The 20,542-nt window shown below is 39.2% G+C and overlaps 1 protein-coding gene across 6 annotated transcripts in view; it reads left to right on the top strand.

Annotated features, from left to right (window-relative positions):
- The window catches only part of MACROD2 (mono-ADP ribosylhydrolase 2), an 834,860-nt gene that overhangs the window by 314,900 nt on the left and 499,418 nt on the right, over positions 1–20,542 (top strand). The gene's annotated exons all lie outside the window — the stretch shown is intronic.

Here is a 20,542-nt window from a genome sequence, read left to right as displayed (position 1 = left end):
ACCAGCCAACCCAAAGCAGGTGATGTCGCACTGCTCCCCTCGATTGCCCTCTTCTGTTTTCCTAATGTGGAAGAGCATTTGTTTTCCCTTAATATTCCTGAACAAATTTCCTGTAGAAGTGATGGGAACCTGAAGAGGCTTTTAGTGCTGCTTTGGCAGCTCTCACAATGATTTCCTGGTAGATATTTAAAAAAAAATAAAAATAATAATAATAAAAAGAACTGCTGAGATGAGTTTTGAGATTCTAACAGTGGTTAGTTTGGATCTCTGCTGTTTGCTATCAACCTTATTTTGCTCATCAGTCTCCTTCCTTCCATCCTGCCTTCCTTTCTTCCAGCCTGTTTGTCACCAGTATTTCAGAGCAAAGCAAAATGTGTGAGAAACTTGGGCAGAGTTAAAGCTGTAACACGAGGAAGTACTGTACTAGCTCCTCACATAGCTAGAACCTGCAGTAACATCTCTCTGTGCTTCGTATAAGTCCAGTGGTGGAAAATAATGAAGGAGATAACAAAGTACATCTTACTGAGCTTTTTGTGTGTGCTCATAAGCCATGGTGATTAAGTATTTTGTGTAACTAATTGTTGCTGATTCGCATATTAGTACTTTTTAACCTGGGTGAGATACAATTTGGAGATTTTGTTCTGAATATAGAGATACCACAATAAATACTAGAGATCTGATTGTCTAGAGAAATCTACATAACCTGGCTTGCTGTGTTGTATCAGAGAGCCTCATTCATGCTCTATAGAAGCTCTTAATGATGGTAATAATTAGGCCAGGTCCAAGAGCAAATGTTCCAGTGCATCCCTTGAACTGTGTTAGCTATTGCTACGTGGAACAGTCAGTGGCCAGCTGAGAATAGCAGCTGGGTCAACATGCATTAATTGCAGAGCTGGGTCCTCATCTGCCCTCCCAGATTTCATGCAGGCTGATGGCTGGACTTGGACATGCTGATGCTGAAGGTCTTTCCAACCTCCTTGATTCTGTCATTCTCTGAAGCTGGACTGCTCTAATAAGATGTACTTGAGTTACGATTCCCTCTGAGGGGACAGGCATTACACGAACAAATACTATAGCTTCATCATAGCAAATGTGAATTGTATGCAGTCTTGAAAAGAAATAAGTTGTGTGCTTTTGAAGAGAACAAAGCCTCATGCACACAGAGACTTCAGAGCAGCTCCACAAAACCCCAGGAGTGTGGTACTTCCTGCAGGTAACGAGCTTTGCTTCATCTGTTTTCTGTTTGTTCCAGAGCATTGCCTACACTGCATCCACCTATATTTTGCACCCCATGCGCTCAACCTCTCTCACAAATTTTGCTCTCCATTTAGTAGCTAATCCCAACCCTAAAAGTTTTGGAAGTTTTGAAGTTTCTGTTGAGCTGCGCTGTGTTGATGTGCCTCCACGTGTTGCTTTATAACCACTCTTTCTCTCTCGTACAATATTAAAGTATTACCCTGGGACTGCCTGGATACATTTGTTATGTATGCCCATGATACGGTGTACTAAATGAATCCTAATTAATTTATTGCCCCGTCAGAGTGACACACTTATATATGACTAATTTAAATGTTGCTAGCAGTTTAGAAGCTTAAATGCCATTTGCTATTCCAGGAAAAAAAATGTTTTAAATTCATCACTCAAACTTCAAATTTGATGTAGTCAAGTTTAGCAATTCAGGAGACTAGTTATAAACAGAGCATCACGTTAATAGATCTGGAAGCTTCTAATATTAGAGTGATCAAATTAAGGCATCAGCGCTCACAATTTAGGCTTTTACAGATAAAAATAATGTCAAAGCTGAAGGTTGGCAAAAGTTATTTTTACAGGACGTGTTTGTCAGCCCTTTACTTTTTGGCTCAGAGGTGCAGTGCCCTCTCTCCCCGTGTTATGAATGGTGCCGTATTTTCAGCGGCGTGACAAGTATTGTTCAGGAGCTACCTGGGAGCAATCCCTGTGTGCTGCTCTGTACCCAAGGAAGTCTGCATGAAACCTTCAGCTTAAATTCTGAGATGGGTGAACTGTTTCCTCTTGTTCCAGAACTTCTGCCCATTGCTGTGTTAGTAACTATTTCCATCACTGAAATCAGTGACAGTAAAATGACAACTAAAAGGCGGTTTTATTTTATAATTTGTTTTCACTCAGTGTTTCACTTAGTGATTTCACTTTGTGAAAACTTTGTGTGCGTGTATCTTCTAATGTGAAACAGGTTTGCAGTGACCATTTCATCCCCAAAACTCAGTCTAATTTTTGATAAATATTTATACTGTGCTTGTTAACAGATGGCACGGATGACGTGTATGGCGGTGTAACACCTGAAAGTAAATGCAAATGAAATCAGTCTCAGAATTTCAGACATTTCTAAATCCCTTCTTTCAGGTTTGTATTCCTGATATTCCTTCTGCATCAACATATATTGAATCTCAGATGCCCTCCTTTTCTGAAATGTTTTAATATACTGTTGAACAATCTATGACTGCAGCTAAAAAAAATGAACCACTTGTTAGCTTGCTTTATGCAAAAAATATCTTAATGAGGAATTAATTGCATGTCTGCACTTTGGCTGCTTCTTGACATGTTTTCTTAGTGAAAAGCTGTCACAGAATGTAAAAGAATCTGGAGTTAGTCAATGAAAATAATTCTGGTGCACAGCAAGAATCCTACATACAGAAAGACCCAAAGATTTTTATATTTTTTTCCCCCCTCTGGAGGAAGGCATAGAAAACACTGAATAGGTGTTGTAGTCGTTATATACAGCACAAGGTAAGAAATCGTTTTGTTTGCAGTGTGTGAGCAAAAAGGTGGGAGAAGTTAAATGAAACTGAGCGAGCCAAAGAAACCAAAAGCTGATAGTAAAAAAAAAAAGACACCAAAAAACCCCAAAAAACAAACAAGCAACAAAAAAATAACGTCTAGAATTTGGTTAGCCATAGCTATAACATATTTGGCTGTCTTTAACAGAATTAAGAGCAAAGAAAGGAGGACTGGGATTAGACCTTGATAGGGTCAATAGCTAGACGTGCAGGGAAAAGCTTCTCAAATTACTCTTTGTTCAGCCTAATGAGTGAAACATGCTTTCCTCTGGGTATGTGTCCTTTGTCACCTGACTATCCCCAAAGATTTCACACCAGCTCCTTTCGTTCTCTGCACCAGGGCTGAGCAGGAAACCCTTCTGGGTCAGAAGGCTTTGGCTTGGGTTAGGCATGATTTGATTGATCAGCCTGTGGTGTGATGTGTTTGATCGGCCGGACGCTGCCAGATGAGATGTATAGCTGCAGGCTACAGACTGTCTTTCCCTCAGCAGATGCTCTACCTTGGGTGTTTCTTTAGGTTGAGTCAACTAGTTTTCACGACACTAAGGGAATATAATTCTCTCTCAGATTTTCATGCCCATTCATTTTAGTTTTGATGGAGTTGGCCAAAAAGTTCAAAAGTCACGTTTTGGTGGTAGAAGAAGGGAAACGTTTATGTCTTGACCAGAGCAGTCACATAAGCTTTCTTGCTTTGTGAAACTAGACCTAAATGAGAAAACCTGTGTTTTGGAAGTAATTTAAATGACTCTGCTCCAGGGTGAAAGACAAACTCAGATTATGTTGACAATGTAGAGAGAACATTTATCTTGAAGCATAATGTTATCCCTTAACTACGTCCATCTGTGTTTCTTGTATCTGCCTTTGAAACATCTGGTACTGGCCACAGTGGATAAAATGTTACTGAAAAAGTTGAGTCACTGGGATTCTCTTGTCTGGCCACTCTTATATTACTAAGGTGTTTACCATTTTTTACTTAGTTATCCTTTTCAATGTGGGTTCAGAATGCTCTGCTTCTTTGTCTAAGCGACCTTGTACTTACGATGACTCATTTTCTGTGTGGTCAAGGCATCTTTATTCTTCCAAAAGATGCTAAAGTTCAAACCAAAATGCTCTTTCATTTGAGAGAAGGAAAGGCTTGTGAAGTGATGGGGAAGTGCTGCCTTGCTACCTTCGTTCTTACACGTGCATGGACAGCAAATTGGAACAGCGGTCACCGATGTTTGGACAAAACATATGTTTTGTGTTGATCCAGCTCTTTGCTCTTATAAGAAAAAGGGGACTAAAAAAGATGCTGACAGGCCAGCATCATTTTTGTGGTGTGTGATATGTGCCAAATTTCCAGTGATCCAACAAAGCCATCTGCTTTCACATTTATCAAAGGTCAGTACTTATGAATTCGAGCAGCAGAGCTGAATTGATTCACTGACATGAAGGTAATTATGAGCTTGGTCAGAGTCAGGATGAAGGTGTAGCAGTAAAAATTTCTGTATTTTATGTCAATCCTTGATGCCATCTAGACCATACTGCATAGAACTGTTGCCAAAGCCTAGAATTTCTTTAAGACATAGGCATATCTACAGAACCACCAAGTGTTTGAAAGAAAATTATTGGTGTATAAGGAGCATCTACATAACATTTTCATTTTTCTGACCAAACTGCTAGCAATTTAAATTGAAAAAAAAAAAAAGAAAAAAAAAAAAAAAAAAAGAAGAAACAAAAAAAAAACTGGCATTGTTACTTCAAAATGAGAAGGATCTAGTAGACGTATTTCTGGCAGGAAAAAAACAATAAAGCAGCTTTCAATTCAGTTCTTCATTTTAATACTTCCAAGGATATAGATTTTATAATTACATTTGTCTGTTAAAATTCATTGATAGGATTAATTTTCAGGACCCTTATGAAACAATATTTTTTCAGTTAAATTTTCATTAGCTCCTTGTGTAGGAGCAGCGGGATCGGTTTTTTCTCCTTTGGTTTGCACATTTGTCTCTAGTTAGTCTAGAATTGGAAGCACTAGAAACTTATTATGCATGCTTTAAAATACGAGGTCTGTGGTTTAGAGGCATCACAGCCATATGACAGTCTCTGCTTATCAGCAAAGCAGTTGTAAATTCAAAGTGAAATGTGTTATGTCTGAAGAGATGTATTCATATTGATAGGTGATCTAACTTCCATGCATCCATGTGTGAGAGGCTGAATCTAGAGGACCACAAGGTCCTTGACTCATGGATAGTATTGCACTGATGTCATTCCTGTTTTACAGATGAAGGATGAAAAGCAACTTTAGTGCACAGAAGGTAAAGGCAACAGGCAGCGTATATTGGTGACAGCTACCTACCTTGATTTATTCTCATGCCAAACAAGCTTGATTAGTTTCCTGTATCCATTAAGGAGCAGGCTTCCTCAGAGAACCGGCCAGTTTGGCAGTGGAGATTCAGCTAAGTACTTTGCAGAAGTTACTTTTCCCATAACACAAGGTTTTTCTAGCAATCTTCAAAGTGTAAGGTCCAGAATCCATTAATTTGCTCTGGAGCCTGAATAAATATGACATGTCCTACTTCTGCTTCTTCAGGAGAAAAAGCTTTGCTGACATGGTAATCTTTGCAGTAATTCTTAAAGCCAGAAAGGAGGGATTTTGTGCTTCTCTTATATTGTTCTTCATCATCATCCTTTTGAAGAGAAATCTTATAATCCTGAAATTCATGAAGAGCCATCCCTCCATCCCAACCAGAACTCATTAGGAGAACAGCTTTTAAGAAGTCAGCAAGTTCCAAATTCTTACCTTTCAACAAGAAAAGCATTCAGCGATATCGATTGCTTTTCTTTCTTCTCATTTCCTCTAGTCAGACAAAAATTAAATCTGCTGCTGAGGCTCATGTTTCCACAGCAGATTCTGATGCTTACCATGGAAGAGTTTCTCATCTTGCAGCCTAGCCAAAACCCAGAACATTTTAAAGACAGACACTTAGCAGGTCATCTATTTCTGTTGTTTACATTGGAAGGGACTGTCTATCACTCTAATTGATCAAAGTTTTCATTCTGGCGCACATCGGAGTGAATAATTAAATTATCTAAATATTACAACATTCAGACTTCTGGTCTGACGTGTTGGAATTCTTACTATATCTTTAATGACACAACAAGTCAAAGTAGTCCAAATCATGAGGACAGTCTATGATACCGTCACAGTGTCTGATGGACTGGGGTGTAGTGACTCCTTTTGCTGTTTTTCAGCATGTGTTTCTTCCACACAGCTCACTGTCAACATTTGTGGGGGCAGAGGGAGAGGCAGGAAATGGGAGGGGGAAAAAAAAAGCCAAACCTGCAGTGCAAAGTTAAAATTCTACTGTGATAATTTTGTACAGATCTAAAAGATAACTGTTATACCATGGTTGAATACATTGCTGTGAAATATGGCTGCTGAGCATGTTTTCACTTCTCAGCTTTTCTCTTTTCTCCATAAAATTTCTGCTTGATTGGCCAGGATTCAGTGAAACCTCTCATTAGGGCACCATGGTTCATTAGAGCTTAAAGAGGCATTGCTGAAAATTGAATTGACTGTGCTGTGATTCTCTACTTGCTGTGATTAGTAATCGGTTGCTGTGTCCTTTGCATGCATAAGAAATACTAAATTCCATGTGATTGTTTGAAGAGTTAATTCATGTAATAGTTGAATTCTGAAATGAAGAATCTGCAGATAAATGTTTCATACAATGACCAAAACTATAAGCAAAGATTTTTCACTCTGAAATATATGTAGAAAATCCTTCTTTTTTCATTCTTTTTTGATTTGAGAGGTGAGATTGTGACAGATCCTTAGAGCTGCTGCTGCCGTGAGCTGGATTGATAGTCAGAGAGGAGCAAATACCATCATGAGCGATCAATCTTCGAAACTTTTCGCCCTATCCCCTGAAAAATGGAGTAGTAAAGTGTAATTATCTCTTTTTAATCAAAGTCAGAGTCTCGTTTGCCTGAGCACCAGTAAGATTCTGCATGTGCAATTTGTGCCAGTAAAATGAAGCCTGTCCTGATTTGAATAGTGAAGTAAAATATATGGAAAGGGCTGGGATCTAATTTAAGTAAATAATGTCTGAATTAGTGAAAACAGCTACCACAACAGAAACATATTGCTCATTTTCAGACATAGGGAATCCTATTTCTCTCCCTGCAGTACCTATGGTTTGCTGGTGGAAAAGGGCGAGTAGGCAAAGGTGATATTCTGGGGGAGATAAGAAGTAACCATTGCTCTAGAGGGACGATGAAGTGCCTATATCTGGTACAGACACCTTTTCCTTTTTGCCTTTCAGCTAAAAATCTGAAATTTTACCAAGTTATGATCCATCCTATCCATGATAGGGAAATCTCATTTGTTTATATACAGGCGAGAAAACGTTCTTGTAAAGAACAAGAACTTCCCTCCCTTGCTTTGGTGGGAGTACTGAAGGCAATTGTGCCGCATCATGTCCAACAGGGCCAAGACGTGGTAGCTCAGTAGTACATTTTGCACTCTTACTCATTACTAGGCCTTGTCCTGCCTGGTCCAGAAACATTTTGCTATAATAAGCTAATAGGAGACAACTGGATTTTCCCCCACTACTAAAAGAAATATTCCTTCACTGATTTTGTTGGTTTTATACATTTAATAATCCATCACCCACCATTATATTTAAGGATAAGGCATAGCTATTTTGAAACTAGGAGTGAGATTTTGATTTAGATGACCTTGTTTGAGAAGAACTCAAGCAAGTCTGTACTGTGAATATTGGTATCATTTAAATTTGTTATTATTGAGCCTCAAAAAGTTCCTTTTGGCATCACATAAACTTGAGTTTATCTCAAATAATAGAGAGCAAGAAGCAACGATCATCTCCATTTTAATCTGTGTGCTTTGAAATGAGGCATCGTGCGAAATTACTGTTCTTGTCTCTGAGGAGCTGGAGCACACTGATACAGTGACATATATTTAATCAGAAGCAATATATTTAATAAGAAGGAATTATGTGACAAAAATGTGACTAAATGACACGGGAACTGCTTAGAGATATCAAGACACAAAATTTACACTTTCGATTCCATTTCTATGAAATGAACATTTAAAGGTCAGGAAGAAAGGCTAGTATTTGCATTTAAATGGGGATATTTTAAGTTGAAATGGTGATTGCTGACCTCTGTTCTGACTTAAGTGGATTTTTTGCTTTGTTTTTCAGACACAGAATGAAGCATCCAAAGCCAAGTAAAAATACTATAAATCAGTAAAATGCTAAAGCTAGCTCTCGGGTTCTACCTTATTGGCATCTATTTTCTCATACTTAGTCTTCTTCAAATATTCTGTGCTCAGTCAATTTAATAAGCTACTTTGGGTAGTTGTAAATAGAAGTTGACTTTTAGAGGAGTCTTTTGAAAGTGAACGTTTAACAAATTCCAGGAATCTGACCACAAATATACTACAGGTAGCTGGAAACCAACAAGTTCAAGCTCTCCATTCGCACAGAGCACTCACATTTATCACGCTGTGTACCGGACACCTGAGAAGTTTATGCAGTTTGATAGCGTGTTGTTCAGCACATTCTGTACCTGACTGTAACTCAAACCTGATTTTTCTTTCTGCCTGCTCAGTGCTGAGGGGTGGGACGTTGCTAACCTTTAGCTGGATACCTCCAGCCTTAGCTGTCTGTTTCCCTCTGGAGCTTGTGTTGCAGCATGCTGCTGGGAGATGAGGCTCATTTAATTTTGCATTGGCTGGAAATATTAATGCAGGAAAAATCCTTTTTCCCTTCTCCTCTTTTTTCTGTGGTGCAAGTAGGCGAGACGGCTGATGGCAGTGCAGCTGTGGGTTCTCCCCAGTTTCCCTCTTGGACCAGGCAGGGTAACACAGAAGCCACAATCCTGAGAGTCAGATTTGCTGCCTTGTAATGCAGACACCCATTCTGCTGATAGTGTGCCAGGTTAGACGTGGAGAAACTTGTCTTACACAAAGTTCCTGAAGGAAGTTTTACCTGCAGTGTCACACTGCCTGCAAGCATGTGGAAAAATACCAGGTTACATTCTGAGAACTGCCTTGAAGATGTCACCTGCATCGTCTTCTGATCTGTCAAGAGGAGCAGTGAAATTTCCACTTACTTATTAAAGATCTTTCTCGCTACAGGGGTTGGGTAACATACAGCATGTGGGAGAGATGCATATAACCTAAAATAGATTTACAAGATTCTCATGTTTGAAGAGCGACCCGCTACACTTAAAGTTTTGCTATGCGATTCTGTTGTTTTTATGCACGGTGTGTTATGCTGTAGGTAATCTCTGCAATTGGGTAGCATTTGGACTGCCTGTGTGTTTATTCTCTTTAAATACATGCTGCATTTCAAAAAGAGGGGATTTGAGTAGTTCAGATACTTCACTGGCGTCGTCTTCCAGAAAGTTTCTAGGTTTCCAATCTCATGGTGGTGGCCCCTCTTCATCATTTTGAAATATGAAGAACTCATACAAGCTATTGAAAGCTACCTAGATGAACTGGCACGTGCGCGTAGTCAGAGAGCTGGAGAAAAACAACACAGCAGGAGAGGGTTTTTCCCCCCTCGGTAATGTCATGTCTTAAGCCTTACTGGCAATAATATGCTCGGCCAGAAATATGAGTTTTTAATTGACCCTGCCCTTTTAATAAATCATGTCCAGTCTCAAAGATTCCTGTTCCCACAGACTTCAGCAGGGGTGAAAGGTCAGCCCTCCTTGCAAGTGCTGGCCTCTCAAAAAAGGAAGAAATCCTTCGTTGCTCAGCCCCCACTTCGGGGCAAAACAAGATATTGAATTTCGGGTTTCATCTGTGCTGCCTCGTGAGTGACTTCCAAAGCTGCTTTGGTGCTTTCTTGTTTTTTTTTTTTCCTCCTGAAAATACTGCATTGCGGTATATGATCTTGTGGACCTGAGGTGTCAATACATTTGTTCAGTCAGAAACGCTCTTTCTTTGTTGAACATGACTTTGTGACTCTTGCAGCTCTGAAAGGAAGTGTTTCTCTCCCCACGTTGTTTCTCAGTAATTAATTACTTTTATTTGTTGTGATCAGTTTCTGGTGATGGCTTTATAACAGGACGCATATTTCTCCGTGATGGACATGGTTGTTGTTCCCTTATTAATGCTGAGAGGTGCCAGAGCTCATGGCTGAGCAGTCAAATAAATGAAAGGACACAGCTTCTTGCAGTTGTGTTCCCTAGTGACAAAGTTCTGCCTAAATAGATGCTGTAGGAAAACTATTCTGGTTTTACTTCTCAAAGAATGGTTTTAAAACTCATGTGTTTCCTTAGCCTGTACGGACCATTACGTAGTATGTAAATGAAGTAATAATTTGATTTTCAGCTGTGAAGGTGTCAATCTGGGTAGAAGAAATCTAGGCTATTTTGATAAATGTATTTCTGTTCTTCCCTGACAGTTACAGTTTTGTCATATTTTTGCTGTGTAATTTCATCAAAGGTTTGTCATACGGTCAAGTTTTCCGGTACCTGTTGGTGTGGCTTTTGGGATCATCTAAAAAAGCGACCTGTTTTTAGTGGTAAACAATTCATTGTGCTAGCAACCAGAACTAGCATAAATGTTCTCATATGAACAAGACTGATGCTTCCCGAATAAGAATTTAAATTAGTTCTGCTTTTCAAGTTCTGAACATGAGGCGCTTACTTTTGACCTTGGGCTTAACCACTGTATTATGTTTTTCTAGATGTGTTGGATATTAGACAGAGTGTCTGTAAACCAACATCTTCACCTTAATAGTGTGACAGAAGGTTACACTGTTCTTAGTAAACACAGTGTGCTTGTAGACATAAAATTGCTTTCTACTAAAACCTTTCAAGTACATATTTCCCCATCAGGAAGTAATAACAACATATTCTTAGTTGAGGAAGGTGAAACTATTTAAAAACCCATATTCTTAGTATAGATGCTTCTAAATTCAGAGCTCATTAATCAATTTTACAATCAGAGTAGCAAAAAGAAGAAGTGTGTCATCTGGAGTTGTGATTATTTCCATCAACAGCATCAGTTTCTACAATGTGACTTGTTTACTAAGGAAATAAGGAGGAAATACGAAGAAAAGAATTTTCCCCAAATTATGGAGTATTTTAAATTGGATATATTGTTGTATAAATTAAATTTATACAACAAGTAGGGAACAGCCAAGAAAAGTGATGGTTCTTGCTTTTTGCAGAGTGAAGAGTGAACTTTTGACATGCTGACTTAGATTTCTTGTCTGAATTTACCTTGTTGGAGATGTACTAGCTTTGTATCTTGTGACATTCAGCTGGGACCCCGTTACTTCTTTACAGCTACAGCCAAACTCATGAGTCAGAGGAATCCTTCCCTTTATTTCATCTGATGCCATTTTTACAGGCGACACTAGCATTTTCACATGTCTACTGGGGACGTTGATGAGGGGAAGAAAATAAATGGAGTAATAAAAGTGAGAAGATAATTGTCAGGAAAATGAAATGGGAGAAGAGAAGAAGTGGTTTAATCTTAAGAAAGGAGAGCCAACTTGGGGTAGGATGCACTTCTGTTTTCTGCAGTATGCTTTTGTTAAAGAGGCTGAAGGAATCAGAAACTCCTATGTCAATCTATGGAGAGGAGAAACAGAATACATTTATAGTTGTGAGGCTGGCCTTGCTATCTTCATTTCAATTTCCCTTATGCTAACAGCCGAGAAAACAGCAATGTAACTGGATTTCTGCTGCCACACCTTATTAAACACTGCTGTTTATGCATGAGCTGAGCAGGTCCCACTGATACTTCAGGGCGCAAGAGTTATGCTTGGCTATGAGAGGGGCAGCTCGAGTTTCTGCATCATATATTGTGTTGCCTGTAGGGTTTCAAAGGCTGTCAAAGAGATGTTAGGAACCTGGAGCTCCCAGCAGCCCCTGTAGTGCAGAAGGGACTAGGAATCTTACTGTTCTTGCAGAAAAAAAACAACCTTAGAGAAATGCAGCACTGTAAGAAGAGAGATGCATTTTCTTGATATCATGTGGAAGCAGCAAGGTGGGGAAAGAGATTTTCAGTCTGTGCATCAGGTGCAAATTTCTATTACCCATAGCTCTTCATGGGCTCCTCAGCCTTCACCCGAAGAGCTGCCCAAGTCTTGAGATTGTTTGCTGGAAAATGATGCTCTATCATGTAACATGTAAGGATATATTTTCATCTTTTCATACTTATTTGGATTTTGGAAAACAGGCAAAATCAATTGTGCCATTAGCTACGCTGAAGTAGATCTTTGCAGACTTGTTCAAAATCAGTGACATCACCATTTATGATCTGTACACGTGTGATCGTGTTGGGATTTTGAGGTATCTTGAAAGGCATTTTTAAACAAACTGCCTTTTGTCATCCAATACTTAAGTATTTTCCTGTGTTTGAATGTTCAGTCGCTCCATTACCTGTGGTTGCATAAGCGTGTACGCTGCCTAGAGTCATTGCCACAAACATGGCACTCCATTTGCTTACCTGTGTAATGACAAACGATTTCATAATTTTCCTTTTAGTAGTGTTTGAAAACCATAAATGTAGCAAAGCATAAAGCTATCTCAATACAAAATGATGCTGAAGCCTACTGAGAAGTTAATCACGATGCAATTAAGAAGGGTGTTCGTAGTGCTTTCTGTTTGTAAATGGAAGACACAGCAGCAACAGGGACACACATGTTAGAAACTCAATCAAGTAAGTGGCAGCCACTCATTTCTCCAGCTACCTGAAGTGTGTGTGACACGCAGGCACTTTTGCAATTATGAATACTCATTTGCTCTGGTACGTCTATCCTTTTGATTTTCAAGGACGTATAGTCACACACTGTCAAAATAAACCACTGCAAAAATGAGTCCTTTACTCCTCTGCTGATCTGAAGAAATTCTAGCTGAGTGTTCATATCCTGGCATTTCCAGTTCCCTTTAAAATGCATGTTTTAAGAATTTTGTCAAAGCTTACAGATTAAAAGATAAAATTAGATGCAGAGAGATGCATAATGACAGTTCAAGGCGGCAATTTCCCTCTATATGAAGACTTCATTGTATGATGTCAAGAACCATTTGTTAATTTTTTCTAAGTGTGAATGGATTTAGGTCCTGTGAAGTTTAAAGTCTCATTTTTACTTCATGCTTAGCTTTTGAAAAAATCTGCTTGATAATACAAGGATTCTAACTTAGTCTGACACTCCAGTGGAAATTCAAAGTTGTCTTTTCTGTCCTTGCTGTGTTCCTTTTCTGCCAATGAAAATATTGCAGCATGGAGATTGTCAGTCATCAAATAGCACTAGGATAGCTTTCCCTATTAGTTTTGGCTGTCAGCAGTGTGAATGGAGCATAACATAGAGTGGTTTCAAATGCCTCCGGACCCAGACTTGACTTGATAAAAGGACGAGACTTCATCCTCTCTCCCCCTTTATTTTAAATAATATTATTTTCCCAATGCATGCTAGGTCTTAGTAAATTTGCCTCTACAGCACAAGATCTTGATGTGTTTATGTGTGCTGTGCACTAGTTTCTTGTTCACATCATATATTTTGATTTAGGAACTGGTAAGTTGGAATGAGGATATAAGAACACAGCTAGCAATTAATGTTTAATGTCTCCAAAAGTTTCCTATAATCTTGTATGCCTGGACTTGCAAGAAGAATGACACACACTGAGGAGTAGATTTAATTAGATGTCAGCTAAACTAATTTATTTACAGATGTATCTGGCAAAAAGTTGTGTAGTGCACTGCAGGTTCTAATTCGTATTCGTCAATTTTAGTAGGGCTGGCATGAGCCGCTCTCCCTTCCTGATCTGATTTTTGTCTGTGGCCAGTCTTGACCCCATGAGAGACATTAGAGCCCAGCCAGAGTCTTTCACTTTTGTCGTCATCACCTTTCAACTGATTTCAAGGAACCAGACTTCCATGGAAGAGACGGTCGCCCTGGCTGTCTGCCACATGCTAATTGGTTTAGTTCAGCTACATCCTGATCCGTGTGTATAGATGCTGAAAGTGGTGGTGGTGATGGCAGGGAAAGTAATTTAAATATGCAAGAGAAAATCGTTCTCTATTCTGGCAAGCCCATCAAGCCCAATGAAACTGTATCTAATTCTGAGCCCCTGGCCTTGAAGGTTGGTTGCACTTGAAAAAATACACATGAGAACCAAATACCTTTCCATCTTTACAGATGATGCCCTACTCAGAGCTCTTTCAAACCCAGCTAACTTAAATAGGACTGTGAACCATAAACTGGAAAAGGTGTACAATCTCTTTCATCCTGCTTGGCCAGCCGGTGCTGCCCTGTCTTCGAGGCTGTGCTGATTATACTTCCTCATTTCAGCTTAGTATTATTTTTATTTTTTTTAAATTAAAAATAAATATGTAGAACAACTCCTTAGAAGTGGCATTCCAGGAACAGAATTCTTTGGAGGCGTTTTGCTAGAGTTAAGCTTCTTTTCATCCATTTTCCTGAAGTAGGTGGAGGATAGATGTCCCTTCTGCAATCTTAGTTACATATGTTAAAGCTGAAGGAATAGTTCAAAGGTTACAGCTAAACTTGACCTTAAACTTGTTTGATGTTCAAATCTTCCATCTGCTGATACATCCTCTCAAGTGAAGGTCATTGCTTCAGCATAAGAAGTTCCCCACTTCGGCGTAATGTTTGTGTTCCTCATAAAAATTGTGCAGACAAAAAGGGATACCGGGAGGCTGATGATTCTCAGCTTCCAAAGGAAAACGAGGTCTCCCTGTTATTCCATTAATCTGTTTCCCAGCAAACATACATTTTAAAACTGAATAGGTTTTAACCTATTTATCAAAACAGGTAATCTGAATAGCATGTTTCTTTTCTTCCCATTAGTGGTTGTATGTGGACTGGTTCTATCCTTAGATGATTTGTTACTTCTTGTTAAGCCTAAATTTTATGTTTCTTCATTCAGCCCATTTATACCCAATAATACATACTTTCGGAGTAACCCAAATAGCTTTCTTTGTACTTTGCATTGGCAGCTCTTACAGCTATGAGCACTGCTAGGCCCCACGACGACTTCTTCATTCCATCAGCCCAAGAATGTGCTGAACTTCTTCAAGAACTGTTAGCTGCACTACGCAGGATAGGTCTTGTGCTGCACTGAAGTATGTCAGAAACACCCAGCACTTCATAAAGCACTGAACTGAGCAACGTGACCAGTTCCTGTCACTCTTATTTTGTCCCTTGCTCTGTCACAAGTGGGAGAAAAACATGTGCAGGACAGTGCTTTACTTCTGCTGGTATTTTGCATGTGTGAGCTGCTGTCCAGAGAATTAAATGCCAGATTTGGTGTGCATTAATGAGTTTGTTTGCTGTGTGACTGAAAAATTGGCCAACTCTATTGTTTTTTCTTTTTTTTTCCAATCTCATTTTGTATTTTAGTCAGCCCAGAGCCTCAGTCCTTTTTGAACTCCCTGCAGTTTGTCTACATCAGTTCAGGGAGGCAGCATGGTGCAGGGGTTAGGCAATAAATCTGGGCTCCTGGCGCTGGTTCAGACTTCCCGTGTGATCTTGATAAATCATTTACCCTTATTGCCTCAATTATGAAACTAAAAGAGGTAATATTTACTTAACTCAGAGGTACTGTAAAGTTAAAGTGTTTCAGAGCTTCTCCACTGTTATTCTGGCTAGCTGTGCATCTTTTATCTTTGTTCCCTTCCATTCTGAACTTTGTCTTTAGCATCTTTGTTCTCCCTTTTCTCTTTCTCTCTTTTTTTCCCTTTTTTCTTCTCTCCTTCATTATTTGCTGCTGCCCATTTTATACCTGAGTTGTTTTTTTCTTGTGGAGGGCAGTGCTCTCTGGCTTGTGATCTGTTGGTGCGTGTGCCATCTCAAAGCTCTCCCCTTGGAAGTCTTCTGGAGTGTTTTGCTGCATTTTTAGGAGGATTTTGCCCAAGCTTTACAGAATTGCAGCTCTATAACACGCTTCTGCTTTGTTAGTTCCCCCCCATTGTTTTCAGCTGTGTTCATATAAACACATGCTCCTATCTCATATATTCTGCCTGTGCTTTCTTCTTTCCCTTTTTATTTTGGTGTAATAAATTGTACCGCATTCTCAGTTCTGAAGTAGCAAATGTTCAGCAGTAATTACCTTCTCACAGATATGCCTGTACTCTTAAGTGAAGAGAAACCTCCAAGTTCTAATGTAGAGCAGAGATGCCCATCTACCTGAACTACTTCAAAGCGTGCCTGTTTGTGCAGCTGTATCATCGGCGCATACATATTTTATGGTTCTTCATGTTTGTCTGTCACAGGGATTATGGAAAAAACAAATGAACAAATAAGTGTGTGAAAATTAATACGCTTGTAATTTGAGAACTATTGTTCTTGTTATTTGAACATTTGTTTTGCTTAATAGATTTTTAAAATAACAAACCCGTAAGACTTGCTTTTTCTTTTGTCGAATTATTTCCCTGGGACATAAATTCCAATCTTTCAAAAGCTTTTTTGCAATTAATTTGGAGCTGTTCTCCTGCATTTATTTTTATAGTGATAGAAGAAAGTATTAAAAAAAATTCGATTTTGAGATTCATCTGTGCTGCGTTTTCTGTAAGAGTTACGCCTATTTAGAATGTGCTAACGATACCTTGGGACAGATGTACCAGAATTGCAGGAGAAAACCTTTAGTCTTCATTTTTCTGGTCTGCACTCAATACAGTCTCTGATATCGCTGGGTGAAATGTTTACTTAAGTCTGGAGCCTGTTATGGACTAGAACTAATCAGCAGGCTCCATGAGAGGTTGCTCAAACATAGATTTAAGCTCTTCTCAAACTCCAGACACTTTCTGTAGTCTTTCAGCTCTCAGGGTACGTACTGGAACCTCTTCTTAACCCCAGTTCTCTCTAACTCTCTCCTTCACAGGCTTTGGGATTTAGATTGACAGATCTTCCAACATCAAGGGCTTTTGAATCTCATGGAGCAGTTTTAGACTTACCCGAGTACAGAATCGTGCTAGACACTTATATTTTCAGCAACAGATCTGCTCAGAGGTGGTCCATTTGATGATCCCATCTCTGGCTAGAGTTCCTGTTCCTCTACGACCTTCCCAAAGCGAGGATGTCTGATAGTGCAGTGTTTGTACGCTCAATAGCATATAGCGTGCGTTCAAGAGGATACAGATCTGCAAGCTGTAGCAGGAGCAGTTCTTGTTCCCATGCCCATAACGCTTGTGCCTTCACTGATGAGAGACACTTGCTTGAACGAAAACGTATGTGGGAGTTCTGTGCTCGTAGTTACTCCCTCTTCTGTAATGTTAACTATAAGGTATCAATTAGAATGATGATTATGCTGTTTAAATAGCACCTGTTTTTCTATTTTGAATTCGCAATTTAAAAGCCAGTGATCAAGTTATTGCTTTATTAACGTAGATCTGGTGAATATACTAACTAATGACTTCAGGATTTGATGTGACGTGAATGTTCTATTAATGCAGAGGAGAAATTAGGCTATCATCCCTGTCAAGCAAGAAACAAAGGAATGATGAATGGTGTGAATACTTATCCTAGTTCCATGCAGCTTAATGCAAGTTTGAGGTACCACCCTGAGGTTATCATTTGAAGAGTTATTTTGAGAATAAAAGAAGAACAAAGTGAGGTGCTGTGTGTTAGATCCCCTGAGTGAGAGCACAACAGGATTCCTGGCCACACAGGGGAGGAAAGTCTTGGTGTTTCACCTTTAGCGTTTACCACTGGTGCTTACAGTGGTGCAGGGCCATGAAAGAAAGTTAAAAGCCATAAGTTTCAGTAAACTTGAGCTTTACCTTTGTGTGTGTGTATAGCATTTAAAAAGGGGAAAGAACAACCCTACAATAAAATTGCATCTACCAAGGGATAGGAAGCAGTTCTGTAACACCTGCAGCATTTATGTAAAGGACTAGTTTAAGGTCTCCTTCAGATTCAGTTTAATAGAATGAACACTGCAACCATTTGTCCTAGAGATATATTCCTCTAAAAGGTTTCTTTATTGACTTTTTTTTCCACTGTTTCCTTTCTGTAATTTCTGTGGAGTTTAATTATTAGCCCCAGGTATCCTGGTTGAAATCTAGACTATAAGAAATGGAAGTTTAAATTGAGACCTGTCTTTTGAAGTGCAGCGGAATTGTTTTAATATAGCTGCTATAATGTATGTTTCTCTGTTTACACTATTGGATAGATAAGATAAAAATGATAACTTCTGCTTGAATTTTAGTGAAGAAGTAGGAGAGTGCATATCTATATGATTAAAGTGGTATTGAAGCATTATTAAAAAGCTGTAATTTCAAGTATTTTATGCTTTGTTTTGCATATAGTCAGTCTGCAGGGAAAACTAGTTACTTAATGTAATTCAGGTTCTTGTGCTTTTCTGAAGTTGAAGAAACTTTTCGTTGGTCCCTGCTGGCTTTGGATCAAGCCTTTGGTTTAAGTATTGATTAAAAGAGAAGCTCAGTGTAAGTGGGAAGCCAAGAGAATTAATATAGTGAATGCGGTGAAGTGGGGGAGAGGAGGAGGGTTGAGGGGGAAGGCCAAAAATGATTGCATCCACAAATGTAATTTGTTCCTTTATGTGATAAATCAGGTTCCAGGTGCTTATTCAAAAGCCACCTCAGTAGCAGCTTTGCCTGTATGTACCCAAAGGCTTTTTTTCTTCCTCTACATTCTTTTTCTAATAACTATGATATTTAATTTTGTTTTCCTAGTATTTATTAGATGGCTATGCAGTAAAAAAATATGAATAGAGGAGATTTAATTAAGGTTTGCTACAGCTGCTGAACCTCAGAAGACAAAGTACTGTAGCAGTGAGGACTGTGAAGTACCTCAATAAAAGGTAAAGTGCCCAATAGAGGAACCAGTGTTGCCACTTAAAATGTGGTAGCTAAAGAGGAAAATCAGGAACACTCAAAGATTCTTCTGTGTTCTTGCCTATCCTAAATCACAGTCTTCAATTATACAAATGCATGTTTATAAAAGGAAAAAGGAAAGCAGAACCGAGTAGCTTCTCAAACAGCTCTCTAAGGCTTGCCATATCTAAATACTGAGAATAGAAATTGCTGAATAAAATTAATGCAGCCGGTTTGACAAATCATATGCTGATTTACTTGAGTTTTAATGTCCTTTGGGAGGGTTCTGTGGTAGAGAAAGCAACTGAAAAATAATAGAAATCCAGGAAACGTATTGAAGAACTCTGTCATGCAAACATGCTGCATTTCAAGATGTGTTGATTGGGCAGACCAATGCCTGTAGTTTAGGAACTGAGTAAATAATGTTTCGAATATCCCTAAAGATGTTTGCCATGTCAACCATCCAAATTAGTAAAATAAATGTAAATTTGAAGGACTGCTGCAATTGCAGTCCATGTTGAAAGAATAATAACAAATGTATTATTCACCACCGCGCTACTCTCTGGGGACGCGGTAGTGCTGTATCTATGTTCAGCAACACAAAAAGAAAGGATGTATTTTAGGGACATGCTCCTGAGTATGGTTAGCTCTCTCTTCTTACACAACACAGCCTTTTTCCTCTGTGTACCTTTTGTCTTTGGCAGATCTACTGTGTCAGGAAAATCTATAACCCTGTTGACAAAGAAGCCAGATTGCTGTTGAACCTGTCACTTTATTAGACTGTATGTGAGGTCCCTTCCTTGCACACTGTGGCCAAACAATCCTTTGCCTGCTCTTTTGGGAAGACTGAAGAGTGCAGAGAAACCATCTGCAACAGCAGGCAGACATTCAGTGGGTGGAGTTAAAGTGGTGGGAAAATAGGATTGGGGGACAGAGGAGAAGAGGGAAAGTTTAAGAACCCTGTCATCTCATCATTCTCAATGCACTATTCGTATCTATAAAATGCATTTCATAGGCATAAAGTTCAGTCTGATCGTGTGAAAGGCTAACGTGAGATGCTACTGTACTCAGCTTGTATGCTTTTCAAATTATGAAACCCAAATAACAATCCCTAAAATGTGGTTCTGTTACTGTACAGAAACATCTACATCTTGACTTACTGGAGATGTAATCATATGCTCCTCCAGACAGATAAAACTGAACCTAATGTACTTTTTAAGATTAACCTTACGTCCAAAGAAAGGAGGAAAACATGAAACTAACAGTATACGTATAGAAGCAAAACCATGGTTCCACTGGGTGTACCTGTGTGCTAAACCTTGAAGCAACCTTGAACATTTCCCCTAGCTGTGGCTTGCATTGCTCTAACTCTGTCTCTTAAAGACCAAATTGGGTACTGGATGGAGAGCTAATCTTCTTCAAGAACTGCTTCAAAAAGGTTCTATAGAAGGCTTTGTGCTGGCATATAGGTTTGTCGCAAGTTTCTTGATACAAAATGACCAATCTGAGCTGCAAACAGTCCCTGCATTATGCTGTGTAACTGTAACCCAGCAAATAGCATGAGGGAAGAGATGGTGACATGTAGGTAAACAGTCGTGTGGCCTCACCCAGCTCTGGAGATCGTTAGCCTCAGGCACTGTAGGTATTAGCCATGCTTCGCCTTTGCTTTTCAGAGCAAGAAGTCTTTGACCAAGTGTTTCTTGCCCCAGTCTTCATTAGGATCTGAGGAAACTGATTACAAATAACAAGTTGGTCATCCTCTGTCCGGATGCGCAGTGCTTTCCACAGTGCATGTGTGTCTTTTTCCTGGGGGATTTCCCAGCATTTTCCAGTGCTGTTTGCTTTGTTATATAGGCAACATACGCATGCACAAACACACACACAAAAGGTGTTTAACTGCTGC

Source organism: Lagopus muta, chromosome 2 (assembly GCF_023343835.1).
Source record: "Lagopus muta isolate bLagMut1 chromosome 2, bLagMut1 primary, whole genome shotgun sequence".
NCBI classification, from domain to species: Eukaryota; Metazoa; Chordata; class Aves; order Galliformes; family Phasianidae; genus Lagopus; species Lagopus muta.
The sequence above is the reverse complement of the archived record's forward strand: the minus strand, read 5'-3'. Positions and strand labels throughout refer to the sequence as shown.